This window comes from Narcine bancroftii, chromosome 3 (assembly GCF_036971445.1).
Source record: "Narcine bancroftii isolate sNarBan1 chromosome 3, sNarBan1.hap1, whole genome shotgun sequence".
In the NCBI taxonomy this organism is placed as follows: Eukaryota; Metazoa; Chordata; class Chondrichthyes; order Torpediniformes; family Narcinidae; genus Narcine; species Narcine bancroftii.
Window position 1 is genome coordinate 357,192,248 of NC_091471.1, and position 15,405 is coordinate 357,207,652.

Consider the following 15,405-nt stretch of genomic DNA (forward strand, 5'->3'; position numbering starts at 1 on the left):
TTCAACAAAAATACACCAGAAATTCTACTGAGTCCATTCTTTTCTTTCCTTCTCCTTCCATCAACTTAGGTAATGTTTGTCCCCGGTAGGTTTTCGCTATTGTATTTAATGTAAGGCTCCCATATTTGTTCGAATATTTCAATATTATTTCTTAAACTATATGTTATTTTTTCTAATGGAATACATTTATTCATTTCTATATACCATTGTTGCATTTTTAAATTATCTTCCAATTTCCAGGTTGACATAATACATTTTTTTGCTACGGCTAGGGCTATCTTAACAAATCTTTTTTGTGCATCCTCCAAATCAATTCCAAATTCTTTGTTTTTTATGTTACTTAGGAGAAAGATCTCTGGATTCTTTGGTATATTGTTTTCTGTTATTTTATTTAATATCTGATTGAGATCATCCCAAAATTTTTCTACTCTATCACATGTCCAGATTGCATGAATTGTTGTTCCCATTTCTTTTTTACATCGAAAACATCTATCAGATACTGTTGGGTCCCATTTATTTAACTTTTGCGGTGTAATGTATAGTCTGTGTAACCAATTATATTGTATCATACGTAGCCTCGTATTTATTGTATTTCTCATCGTTCCAGAACATAATTTCTCCCATGTTTCCTTTTTTATCTTTATATTTAAATCTTGTTCCCATTTTTGTTTAGTTTTACCATTTGTTTCCTCATTCTCCTTTTCTTGCAGTTTAATATACATATTTGTTATAAATCTTTTGATTAACATTGTATCTGTAATCACATATTCAAGGTTACTTCCCTCTGGTAAACTCAAATTGCTTCCTAATTTATCCTTCAAGTAGGATCTCAGTTGGTAATATGTCAGCGCTGTATCTCCAGTTATATTGTACTTATCTCTCATTTGTTCAAAGGATAAGAATCTACTTCCTGAAAAACAATTTTCTATTCTTTTAATCCCTTTTTTTTCCCATTCTCTAAAGGAAAGGTTATCTATTGTAAAAGGGAGTAGCTTATTTTGCATCAATATTAGTTTTGGTAATTGATAATTTGTTTTATTTCTTTCTACATGAATCTTCTTCCAAATATTGAGGAGATGATGTAGTACTGGAGAAGTTCTATGTTGTACCAATTTTTCGTCCCATTTATATAATATGTGTAGGTGGCTGGGGCATTGATGTGGCTTTCAGGAGGTGTGGCTACTGGTCCCATGACACCATACATATGTGCCAAGCAATGGCTAACTTCATTACCCATAATCCCCCAGGCAGCTGGAACCACTCTGCATTTCCCAGAATGGTTCCAGCCACGTGGGGGGATTATGGGTAGGGTAGATAGCCTGTCGTGTATTGAGCTAGGTTGTGGAGCACAGCAGCGTGCCGCTGACCTTTCCCCCGAGAGGGATTACAGTTGGCGCCTTGGGGCTGGCCAGGGTGCATTCATGGAAGTAAGTTCCTAACATAAGGGCAAAGAATCTCCACCTTTACACTCATGCTTTTTGACTCTATGAAAGGGCCTTGTGATAGAGTGGAGATCTGACACGTGGGGCAGGTAGCAGGTGAGAATTGTTGCTTAATCTGAAGGAGATGTAAATAGATTGGCAAGGGTGGAGGGAAAAAAATAACATGCCAGAATTGTGAGGTAACAGTTACTAGGGCTTCTGGAAGAAAAGAGAATCCTGGAATTACCAGGCAGTGTTGAAACACCAATGGGGAGAGGTGGAGCGTACAGTATGTACCTTTGACCAATTTGACCATTCGACTAGAGACAAAGACATTTCAGTCTCAGTAAAGTGGTTGCACAGTAGTGTAGCTGGTAGAGCTCACAGCTCCAGTGACCCAGATACAAAGCACACCTTGGGTGCTGCCTGTGTGGAGTTTGCATGTTTTTCCTGTGACGATGTGAGTTTCCCTGTTACTCCAGTTTCCACTCACAACCCAGAGGCTCCACGGGTTCGGAGATTAATCGGCCATTGTAAATTGCCCCTAGTGTGTAATTAAGTGGAGGAGAATGTTAGTTGGGAAAATAAAATACAACTAGAAAAAGGATTAGTGCCTGGTGGTAGGAGAAAACTCAGCGTGCCAGAGGGATGCTGTGACAGTTTCAACATCAGATCACTTGAAGCCGATTGTTCTTAAAATGATGATCAAACAATGAATGCTGGATGAACTCAATGGGTCAGGCAGCATATATGAGGGGAAATGGCCTGTCAATTATTTGGATCTGGACTCTTGATTGAGGCAAAGGGATGCAAAGGGATGGAAAGAACTTGTATAAAGGAGGAAAAAACCTGAGGAAGGGGCAAAGGATGATATGGTACCATACAGGACAGGATCTGTGACAGGTGGAGAGACAGGTAAGGGAGGCGAGAGAGGGGGTGGAAAAGGAGTGAAAAGTTAGGGAGAGAAAACAGGTACAGGAGTAGGTAAGAGTTGGAAACAGTTGAAACCAGATGGGAGTCACCCAGTGATCCCATTCTTTCTCCTCTATCACTTCTGCCATAAAAGGTCTGTCCATCATAATGAACTGTCTGTAACTCCAGCTAACCAATACGGAAACAATCTGTGCATGAACTTTGGATCTTTCTGCCAAATTCATGGTGATTAGATGTGGGTTCTGGCTGCGAGGAAGTAAAGCAGGGTGTCGGGAACTGGCTGCACTTTTCAGCTCTCCCCATTCTTTATTCTTTTCATTACCTTTTCACCAAGTCATCATCTACTCACTTGATTTGTGTTTATTTGTTCAGCTGATGCTGGAAACTTCTCTGCAAACTTGAATAATTAATGGCTCCACAATGCAAGGAAAAAATTGAGTTCTATTTAGAAATCAGACTTTTGGTCTCCACTCTGCATGTAGAGCTCCATTGGTATTAATTTGTGGCTCCTCCATTACTCTTTCACTGACAGAGAAAAATGTCAGCATTATAGCTAAGCACTCTCCTTGTTCCTTCTGTAAACACACTGAAATGCTGGAAGAACACAGCTGGTCTCTTCAGCATCTATAGGAGACAAAGGCATATTGCCGACGTTTCAGGCCTCAGCCCTTCTTCAAGGAAAGGTCAGAAAAGGCAGGAGGAGCAGGATGTATCAGAAAGTCTCAGAAATTCAAATAATAGGGGAGGAATCCCCTATTATTCCCTTGAATATGACAAGGGACTCGATGGGAATATATCATGTCTGTGCGAAAAGAGAGAAACAGGGGAAGAAGGGGGTGGGGTATCTTAACAAAAGCCAGAGAAGTCAATATTCATGCCATCCGCTTGTGGAAGCTACTGTAACTGTCCACCATAATGGCAATGAATGTTGTAGTGGGTCAAAAATGCATGTTTTGTGTAGTGAGGGCTCTGTTCCAATTCTCAGTTTTCATTTTTAATTTTATTTTGCCCCACTGGGCAAATCCTGGGCTTAATAGAACTCCCGCTGAGACTCGAGAGAGAGGTGAATGTTCGCAATCAAGTCCAACTTTTACTGTCATGCTCCAAGATGCAGTGAGAAAATTTGTTTCAAGGTTCAAGATTTAGTTTATTGTCATTGTAGTAAAACAATGTCATATTACATGAAATTGCTTTTGCCTGCTGTAAGGCAGACAGATTCGCCATTGGCAGGAATTGCCAGAAGCGTCTCTTACAGTCAAAGAGAGAGAAGCAAAAGAGAGTCGTCGTCCCCCCAGAGTCACCAAGTGTCGGTAGATTCACCTCCAGCGTTTCTGCAGCCTCCGCAGCCACACAGAGTCCAGTCCAAACCACGGGCAACCCGAGCTCCAGATCCGAACCTCCGACATGGTCAGGAACCATTCAGCATCTCCTCGCTTCCCGGTTCCGAAACCTGATACCCTTTCAGCCAGTTTCGAGCCAGTCTCGAGCAGTCAGCTGCCTGGCGCAAGTCTCCCGACAGCAGTCTCCAGCAGCCCTCATGGCTTTGTGAGAAGTCCAACTAAACATCCCCTCCAAGTAAGACACAGTCCAGAAGTACAGTGTGACAGAGTTGGTGCAGAGCAAAGGCAACAATTATTTCCACTTTTACAGAATCTACTTCCATCTATTCTGAGAGGCCACAGTAATTTTTGTACAAAACATTCTCAGTGGTTGCATTTCCCCACCACCGCTATCCTTCTCTCTGATATGTCTTTAATTACTTTGATTTCTCTTGCGACACCACTAATTAAGTATCTTAGACCAAAGCAGATGCTTTAGTGCCAACAAAAGTAGAACCCACTTATGCTTTCCAAAACCTGTTTATAAACTCCACTGCCTCAGCAAAATAGTCCAGATGCTGTAAATCGGAAATTAAAAAGACCACGTATAAACAAAAAGTCTATTAAACTGAAACAAGGCACGAACTGTTGGAGGAATTCACCAGGTCAGGCAACATCAAAGCCATTCCTGGTTAAATGTTCTGGCCCCAAAACATTGACTGATGATTTCTTTCCATTGATGCTGCCTGACCTGCTGAGTTCCTCCAGATCTTTGCGCATTGATACATATCCCTCTACTCCCTGCATATGGATGCATCTATCTGGAAGCCTCTTACTGTTGTATCTGTTTCCACTGCCACCCCTGACAGCTCATTGCAGACATGTTCCACTCTGTGAACACCCCTCACATCTCCATTAAACCATCCCCTTGTATCACTGCAAATTCCATGTGGGTTAACCGGCTAATTTAGTGTGTCCGTTCCTAGTAATCATGCGGTGTGAATGTCCCATCCTGACAGGGTGATTTACAATCAACCAGGCTCTGATGCTTGGTGGGGGCAAATGGCAGAGCCCGGCCGAGTTAACTCACGCATAGCCTTCTGGCGGTGTGAAAGCACAATCTGCTCTTACATTGTTACTGCTGGAGGCAGGACCCCCTCTTAAAATGGTGGGTTCCTGATTTACTGGTAAATCATTGAACAGTGGGAAAGGGTGTAGATGCCCAGTTACGTTTACTCGCTTCCTAGTAGGGTTGGCAGTGTGAAAGGGGCTAAATATCCTATAGTGGAACCATTCTCAAGTGTTTTTGCCTATCCCCCTGCACCCCCCCTCCCCCACCCTCACCAAGGACTCTGCTTTTATGAGTTCTTTTCCCTGTGAAGCAGTCAGTCAAGTTTTTGTTTCTTCCATACTTCTACTGACTGCATTAAAAATATTTATGTAATGTGAGGTGAAAGGAAAACAAAGCTTTTTCTTAAATGTGCACTGGCTCCTATTGATACTGGCATTCCCAGAATGTGTAATTTTTTTAAACTCTGAAGATAGATTCTGACTGTCTACCCCACACATGTCAAACTCTGGCCCGCGGGCCAAATTTGGCCCGCGATATAATTATATTTGGCCCGCAAGATCATATTAAATATATATTAGAGTTGGCCCGCTGCCGCCGTGCCAGTATAGTGCATGCACACTGAAGGTGAAAATGAAGACGCCGGAGGTGTGGAGGGATCTCAGCATTCTGAATCCCGGGGATCGGAGCGCCGCACTCAGCCCGCCCGGCTCCCGGACACACAGGCTGGAGTTGGGGACCATCCTCGCTGGGTCTGCGCTTCAGCGGCGACGCCGGACCGAACGTCTCGTTGGCGATGCCTTCCCCCTCGCTCCGTGCGCGGCGGACCCTGCCTCCCGTTCCTTTTGTTGGAGACGAGCCCGGCGCCGTGAGATCGCAGTTTAATCCCTCTCCAACCATGGGAGGGGGGTGGGAGCAACGCGCTCTTCTCAGCCAATTCCTCCACCGCCCCGGACGCCGGCGTTTCAACGGGGGATTCGGGTGCCTTCGTCAGGCGACCGACCTGTTGGTCCAAGACAAGGGGAGAGCATACAAACTCCACACAGACAGCACCTGAACTCGGGTGAACATGGAGCTGTGACCCCACATTCCACATCAGGACTGTGTGTAAGATTGGGAGCAGTGAGACGGAAGCTTATTTTGTTCCTGTGATTTAAGCCTTTCTTGGGGTGGGGGGGGGTCCTTCTCTGACCACTTGCCTAACAATTAACCTAATCAGATGTGGAGTTACCACAATACAACAGTTCTCAACCTTTTTCTTTCCACTCGCGTCCCTGTGCCATTGGTGCTCTGTGATTAGTAAGGGATTGCTTAAGGTGGTCTGTGGAAGAAAAAGTTTGAAGACCACTGCTTTAATCATCCCTCATTGACTCGTCATGTGCACGGTTTCAGAGCTCCAAAGGAAATGGGCCAATGACAATGACAATTAAAGAGTTTATCCAAAACTATTATTAAACATTTATTTTAATAAGAAAAAGTTTTACATTACATATGTTGAAAGAAGAGAAAACATGCAGATGTTGTTGAAAATTTTCAATAAATATTTAGTTCGGCCCTTGACTTAGTCCAAGTTTTTAATTTTGGCCCTCCGTGAATTTGAGTTTGACACCCCTGGTCTACCCTATCCACAACTCCCATAAATGTGTAAACCTCTATCAGATCTCCCTTCAGCTTCTGACACTCCAGTGAAAATGACCCAATTTTGTTCAACCTCTCCTTCTAGCTCACAACGTCTAATCCAGACAACAGGCCGATAAGTCTCTTCTATACCCTTTCCAAATCCTTCGAATCCTTCCTGTAATGGGGCGACTGGAATTTGCACACAGTACTTCCAAGTGTGGCCTGAACAATGACCATAGCTGCAAGTCAGAGGGCGGTGGCGAAGGGTTGCTATTCAGATTGGAGGCCCGTGATCAGAGGCGCTCCACTCGGTTCACTGTTGTTTCTCATCTCTGTTAACAACTTGGATGATAAAGGTTTGCAGATGCCACCAAGAATGGTAGATTGGTGGAGAGTTAAAGAAAGTTATTTGAGATCACAGGAAGATCTGGTTAAACTGGAAAATTGAGCCAAGATTTGGCAGATGCAATTTTCTAGCTTATTACTATTTTAATGATATTCAGCTTTTCTTTAATTCATGCCAAAGCAGGTAACTTCAAATTTGTCGAATTATACTGCTTCTATTACAACTCTTATTCAAATGAAGGCTACTGGCAGAATCAACTCACCTAGTATTTGTTTAGCTCATTTGTGGATAAAGCTGTGAAAATTTAGCATTCTAAAAATATATCAGTACAGTTATTTCCATAGTGGAACAAAAGCTCAAGCTCAGCCGGAAACTTTTTTTTGGTGTTCAGCACCTTTGAAGGTGGAAAGACCCGATAGAGAAGAGTCATTATCAAATCTTTTGGCATCTTAGACTTCATAGAAAGATATAATGAATTCAAAAGAAGAGGAATTAAACTGTGCCTTTATAAAAGTTTGGTTGGATCACAAAAAGTTTGGTTCTACTCACCACACTTTAGAAAAGACGTGAAGATGTTTGAATGGGTACAGAGAAGATTTACTAGAATGTTAACAGAGAGTTTAGCTATAATCTGGGTTATTGACATTGTAGTAAAACACGAATGTCTGCAGACAAGCCTTCTCTGCATCGGAGAGACTGGGAGCAGACTGGGACATCGCTTCGCTGAGCACCTTTGCTCTGTCTGCATCAGTGACAGGGCCAACCACTTCAATTCTGTGCCCATTCCCATACTCACATGTCTGCCCATGGCTTCATGTACTATCCCACCAAGACCACCCGTAAATTGGAGGAACAGTATTTTTTGTCTGGCATTCTCCAATCAGATGGCAGTAACATCGACTTCTCCAGTTTCTGCCAGCCTACTCTCCGTTCTCTCTTTCCTTTCCTTTTGTCTTCTTCCCTCCAGCTCTCTACCTCCTTCCCTCTCCATTCACAGAGCCACCCCCTTCCCCCGCTTGCTGCTGTGCCCTCCCTCCATAATTCACCTATTACCTCCTGCCTTTGGGGACCATGCTTCTCCCCCTTTCCTGTCCTTCCCCTACCATTTTGTTCAGGTACCTGGCAACATTTTTCCACACCTTGACAAAGGGATCAAGCCTGAAACATTGGTTATATATCTTATCTTTGCACATAATGCAGACTGTTTGACCAGCTGAGTTTCTCCAGCATTGTGTTTTTATTATCATGGTACGGGCTGAGAGGAGCTTTAGTTAAACCGGACAAAGGAAAGCTGTTCCTGTTCCTACAAATACAATATTTTCAGGTTTTGCAGGGAAGCAAAGGAAGAATATTTTAGACAGCAAGCAGTAAAGACTTGAATTGGGAGTAGGAGAGGAGAATAGTTGATGGGAAATTGGAAAATCACTCAGTTTTCTGGGGAAGCCCACTGACTGAATGACTCCACGAGTTTGATTCCAATGGTCTGAATGGCCTCTATCTTTGGGGTAGTGACTCTCTGGCACTTTCTGAGGTGAAATGCAATTCAAAAAAAACACAAGTTGGATTAGCTAGAGAAATTTCTGGGAAAGAGAACAATAAACCAAACAAATACCTGATATTTTGTTTCAAGCAGAAACACAAAGTTAAAGCAATTCCCTGTAACTGGCTTACTGGATTTCTATTCATGTATAATATCTCACCTGGATATTATCTCATTATTGGTAGACAATAAGCATTTGAACCACACCTGGCAGCTATTAAATGTAGAATGCCCAGTAAATTAGATCACACAGGTACACTGATTCCAAAGGGTTCTTTCTGTATTCAGTATCTTAGAAGACATTGAACTATCAGCCTGACTTGTGTGCTTAAAACTTTGAATTAACCCATGACCTTTAGACTAATGTGAGAGAGTTTGCAACTAAGCCAAATCAAATCTATATTTACAAAGCAGGGTGGTCAGCAGCATGAGTTGCAGAATGTATCATGAACCAATTTATAAAGGAGAGGCTCATATGCATCTTAACAAGCAAGGCCAACAAAGTTAAGGCTTTTTCTCTTTGGACTGACAAAATGAGAGAAGACAATAGGGGTACAGTAAAACCCCTGGCACGTGGCACCTATGGGGATTGGTAGATGCCAGGTAAGTGAATTTTCCGATTGCTTGAGACTCGCTCTTACAATACCTAACTAATCATCATTTAGATGCTTGGCTGTTTGGCGATCATGTCTCTCTATCCATCACAATCTCAGACCCTCTGAATTGTAGTTGTTGCCTCCCCTGTTCTCCTTTGGTGAAGGCTCCATTTTTGAGCTGAGACCATAGTCAATATTGAGTTCACGATTATACATGGGAAAAATACTGAAGTGGTTTTCTGTTATCTTCTTCAGTTGCCCTGTCCATACTGGACATGTAACCCTGGCCATTGATTCACAGATTCATTTGCCCAGCATTTTTAGTTTCACAACCATAAATTCCAATTTGTGGAATCTGCTTGTAAAATCCTTCCACCATCTGTTATCCATGGCTTCAAGTGTCCCTGATTGGGAGGATAAACAGGTACTACGCCTTGCCGAGGGTGACCTGTAGGCTATCGGACAGAAGGAGTGCCTTAGACCTCCTTTTGTTGAGCAATTACGCAGCACCAACACCGGCGCCTAATGCACCTGCATTAAAAATAAATAGTATAAAAGACAAAAACAAGACTGTACTTACACTGTACAAACTTCACTTGCATGAATATATAAATCTTAAAGCATTTTACTTTATTTTCAGTCACATTCTTTGAAAACATTTAACTGTCGCTGTATAGAAACATAGAAAAATATGTGCAGGAGTAGGCCATTTGGCTCTTCAAGCCTACACCATCGTTCAATATGATCATGGATGATTAGTACCCGGATCCTGCCTTCTCCCCATACCCCTTGATCCTCTTAGCTACAAGGGCCAAATCTAACCTACTCTTAAATATTGACAAGGAACCGGGCTCAACTACTTCCTGTGGCAAAGAATTCCACAGATCCACCGCCCTCTGAGAGAAGAAATTTTTCCTCATCTCAGTCCTAAAAAACTGTTCTGGTTCTGGTTATTCCCAGCATTGGAAACAACCTACCTGTATCTAATCTGTAGGTTCCTCCACCACCATGAAGTCACCCGAATGACAAATAATAACTTCATAGGTAATTAACTCCACTCTCCCCCAAGTTTACAGATATAGTGTTCATTAATAGCATGTTATTAAAGATAAAGTCTCTTACTAAGCAGGGATAAGGTGATACTTTAAGAGAGTCACCCAAAGGTGAATGGCATCAACTAGCTCTTCATCCTGGGTGGCACTGTTTTATTCAAACACAACTTCATTCAAACCACAGCTATGGGCAAAGCTTGGACAAGGCCCTCCGCTGGCTGAATAGTTGTTCCCATCTTCAGCAAAGATTTGTGTTACTCCAGAAAACATCTACAATTTTAAACATTTTGCAAATGTTTATATTCTTCTTTATTTTAATTTGTATTTATTTATTTCCAGGGGGTGGGTTTGCCTGTTGCTCAAGGTTGCCAGTTGCTTGAATTCCGGATAACAGAGTTTTTACTGTATAACCATTGCTCAAGATCCTTTTGACTCTTGCAAAATACCTGGCTTGGGGATTTGGGTGTGTAGTTCTGCAGAGGACAAAGAGGACATCCATTAATATTTCTTCCCAAAAGGCACCTGCTAAATTTAACCTCAACGTATCCTCAAATATTTTTAATAACATTCCTTCTGCTCAACATCTGTGGCAAAATAAAGGCATACAGTATTATAGAATTAAAAATAGGTAGGTAACTTCACACCAGCCATTGTCTTTATTTTCTCACGTCATTTCATTTCCTCCTCTTATACCACTGGGGAATTAGTTTCCAGGTGAATCTGAAAGATTTTCACTGATCAAAGAGGGGTATTTCCAGCACCACGTTTCTGTTTCAGGTTGTTTACGATAACCAGATTTCTTTTTAATTTATTCACAAGGTATTTTTGGCAAGGCGAACATTAATGTTCATCTTTAGTTGCCCTCTGGATTGAATGATATTTTGCTTTAATCAAATAAAGTCACTCATTGGCAAAAATAGGTTTCAGTGAACTGTGTTCAATATATAATGTGACAAAGTTGCACTTCATTGCATAAGATGTAAGTGAACTTTTCATGGCATGCTGGATTATAATATTTTCTTAGCTAACTTAATAGTATATTATGGATTATAATTCCCACAAATAATATTTCAAGAACATTTTTCAAAAGTAAGAGTTTCTTCTCGATGTGTATTTTCCCAACGCTCACTGCAGTGCAGCTAATATAGCCACTGTCTTTTAGTGCCAGGAACCTGGGCTCAGACCTTGGCCAAGGAGTTTGCATGTTCTCTCTATGACTGTGTGGGTTTCCCCAGACAGTCCAAAAACAGGAGGGTTGATAGGTTAATTAGCTACTATAAATTGCCCCACGTGATTGGCTGAATCTGGAAGAACGATGAATGTGGGGAGAATAGCAAAAGGGATGAATGCAGAATTAGTATAAATTGGTAGTTTCCATGCTGTATGAATCTACAACTCTACGTCATGGCTTGCAAGAATATTTTAAAACTTAGTTAAATATTGTGTGGTGTTTTTCTTAGCTTGATATCTGTGGGCAATTTTTAATGGGATTGGTTGTTCCACCCATTAATTGATATCACAGTTCCTAGATACCAAGAGTCCTATTGAACGGACACCTGACAGCCATTGTTACTGATACCAGGAAGTTGGAAGATCCAGCAACAAAGATCATTGAACTGTGCAGGTATCTTTCTTCATGGCTTGTGGAAGTGCGTACAACTCCGATTATCTGGAATCTTCAGTTATCTGAAAAAAGGCCCAGTCCCGACCAATTTGGATAATCGAGTTGTACCGTACTATCACTTCTGTGCTGAATTTAAAATCCAGGGCAATGTATGGCTATTACCCAACAGGTTCACTCTGCTACACCAGCCTGCTTCCCATGCTGTGTGATTGATCCTGTAACAACCTCTGAACCAATTACCTACACCATTGTGCTATCAGCAAACCCATACACACACCAGCAATAAATAGCATTTGAAAACATTTTGGTAGATAGTCCTCATGGATCCTAACACAATGATGTGCAGGAATCTGTGGCAAATCCACAGCTTCATCTATACTTATTTCAGGAATTTTATCTCACAAGCTTGCTAAAAATGCTGTTGATCTAAGTGATTGTCCCTCACACAGACACAGACCATCCACTCAAATGCACCTGCACACTCATACACAAACACACATACACGCAGACACACACAACATGTGTACATGTACACATACAGACACAATCACATATCTGGTTTTGACAATATGCAGAGTGTGGATGACTAGATGTATTCCCCGACAACCAAGCATAATGACCATATGTCTATAAGCATCTAAAATTGACGTTATGAGTGCAATTAACATTTAACTCTTCACCATTATTGCATATTTCTGTCGAAATAACTCTATTTTGAATGGGAGGGATTACAGTCATTTCTGTCTCCACAGCACATGAAATAGACTCTAGTTATTGAATAATTTGGCTCCCATGTTCTGCCCACCTCCATTTGATTGGTCTGTGTAGCTTCCAATAATGACTCCATCACCACTGCAGACCTGATCATTTGGTCAGCGTGAGTGAAGCCTGTGTTTCTGTTCACCCTGTGACAATCCTTGTTGGTGCTTCACACAAATTGCTGGAAGAAAACAGGCCAGGTATTTTCCGTGGAATACCATAGCTGATGTTTTGGGTCAAAACCCTTCATCTGGAAGAGAAAGATCCGGGTGGTTGCTTGAATAAAAAAGGTGGGTTAGAAGAGCAGCTGAAATAAGTGTTGTAGATGAACTCCCCACCCCACTTTTTCATTTGAGTGTCACCCAGTTCTTACTATTTCTTTTTTTTAAAATTTTTTATTTTTCACACCATAAATCACAATAGCCATGATATACACTTTTTCTTTTTCACACATTTACAGTAACTTTTTCTCCCCCCCCCTCCCTCCTCCCAAGCCACCCCCCCACCCCCCCCCCCTCATCCATTTTAGGTATACAATCTAGGTTGCATTAATTCAGTCAGACAACGTTGTCATTCAACAAAAATACACCAGAAATTCTACTGAGTCCATTCTTTTCTTTTCTTCTCCTTCCATCAACTTAGGTAATGTTTGTCCCCGGTAGGTTTTCGCTATTGTATTTAATGTAAGGCTCTCATACTTGTTCGAATATTTCAATATTATTTCTTAAACTATATGTTATTTTTTCTAATGGAATACATTTATTCATTTCTATATACCATTGTTGTATTTTCAAATTATCTTCCAATTTCCAGGTTGACATAATACATTTTTTTGCTACGGCTAGGGCTATCTTAACAAATCTTTTTTGTGCATCTTCCAAGTCAATTCCAAATTCTTTATTTTTTATGTTACTTAGGAGAAAGATCTCTGGATTCTTTGGTATATTGTTTTCTGTTATTTTATTTAATATCTGATTGAGATCATCCCAAAATTTTTCTACTCTCTCACATGTCCAGATTGCATGAATTGTTGTTCCCCTTTCTTTTTTACATCGAAAACATCTATCAGATACTGTTGGGTCCCATTTATTTAACTTTTGCGGTGTAATGTATAGTCTGTGTAACCAATTATATTGTATCATACGCAGCCTCGTATTTATTGTATTTCTCATCGTTCCAGAACATAATTTCTCCCATGTTTCCTTTTTTATCTTTATATTTAAATCTTGTTCCCATTTTTGTTTAGTTTTACCATTTGTTTCCTCATTCTCCTTTTCTTGCAGTTTAATATACATATTTGTTATAAATCTTTTGATTAACATTGTATCTGTAATCACATATTCAAGGTTACTTCCCTCTGGTAAACTCAAATTGCTTCCTAATTTATCTTTCAAGTAGGATCTCAGTTGGTAATATGCCAGCGCTGTATCTCCAGTTATATTGTACTTATCTCTCATTTGTTCAAAGGATAAGAATCTACTTCCTGAAAAACAATTTTCTATTCTTTTAATCCCTTTTTTTTCCCATTTTCTAAAGGAAAGGTTGTCTATTGTAAAAGGGATTAGCTTATTTTGCGTCAATATTAGTTTTGGTATTTGATAATTTGTTTTATTTCTTTCTACATGAATCTTCTTCCATATATTGAGGAGATGGTGTAATACTGGAGAAGTTCTATGTTGTACCAATTTTTCGTCCCATTTATATAATATGTGTTCAGGTATCTTTTCCCCTATTTTATCTAATTCTAGTCTCGTCCAGTCTGGTTTTTCCCTTGTTTGATAAAAATCTGATAGGTACCTTAATTGTGCGGCTCTATAATAATTTTTGAAGTTTGGCAATTGTAAGCCTCCTTGTTTATACCATTCTGTTAATTTATCTAGTGCTATCCTCGGTTTCCCCCCTCTCCATAAAAATCTCCTTATTATTTTCTTTAACTCTTTGAAGAATTTTTCTGTCAGTTGTATTGGCAATGCCTGAAATAAGTATAGTATCCTTGGAAAAATGTTCATTTTAATACAGTTTATCCTTCCTATCAGTGTTAGTGGTAGCTCTTTCCAATGCTCTAAATCGTCCTGTAATTTTTTCATTAGTGGATTGTAATTGAGTTTATATAATTGGCCTAGATTTTTTTTTATTTGCACACCTAGGTATCTTATTGCCTGCATTTGCCATCTGAATGGGGATTCCTCCTTAAATTTTGAGAAATCCGCGTTATTCATAGGCATTGCTTCACTTTTATTTACGTTTATCTTGTATCCCGACACTTCTCCATATTCCTTCAATTTCTTATATAGTTCTTTTATTGATAGTTCTGGTTCTGTTAAGTACACTATCACATCATCCGCAAATAGACTGATTTTATATTCCCTGTCTTTTATTTTTATTCCTTTTATATTATTATCTATTCTTATCGATTCTGCTAGTGGTTCTATAGCTAGCGCAAACAATAATGGTGATAGTGGACATCCCTGCCGTGTTGACCTGCTTAAGTTAAATTGCTTTGATACATGTCCATTTACTGTCACTTTCGCTAACGGTCCCTTATATAATGCTTTAATCCAATTAATATACTTCTCCGGTAAACTGAATTTTTGCAATACTTTGAACAAGTAATTCCATTCTACTCTGTCGAAGGCCTTCTCTGCGTCTAAAGCAACTGCTACTGCCGGTGCTTTATTTCCTTCTACTGCATAAATTAAGTTAATAAATTTACAAATATTGTCTGTTGTGTGTCTTTTTTTGATAAATCCAGTTTGGTCTAAATTTACCATTTTCGGTACCTGTTCTGCTAATCTGTTTGCTAATAGTTTAGCTATTATCTTATAATCTGTGTTTAGCAAAGATATTGGTCTATATGACGCTGGTGAGAGTGGATCTTTCCCTTGTTTTAGTATCACTGTAATTATTGCTGTTTTACATGAATCTGGTAAGTTTTGTGTCTCATCAATCTGGTTGATTACATCCAGGAGGGGTGGTATTATTAGATCTTTAAATGTTTTGTAGAATTCTATTGGGAGTCCATCCTCTCCTGGTGTCTTATTATTTGGTAAATTTTTTATTATCTCTTGTATTTCTACTGTTCCAAATGGTTCTGTTAATTTATTTTGTTCCTCTATTTGTAGTTTT

At 40.2% G+C, this 15,405-nt stretch overlaps 1 long non-coding RNA gene across 1 annotated transcript in view; it reads right to left on the bottom strand.

Moving 5' to 3' along the window:
* Positions 1–9,514: 9,514 nt before the first annotated feature.
* The window catches only part of LOC138756624 (uncharacterized), a 37,797-nt gene continuing 31,906 nt past the window's right edge, over positions 9,515–15,405 (bottom strand). The window contains exon 4 of the long non-coding RNA XR_011353199.1: positions 9,515–10,369. This is a non-coding gene — a long non-coding RNA (uncharacterized lncRNA). The remainder of the gene's footprint in view (positions 10,370–15,405) is intronic.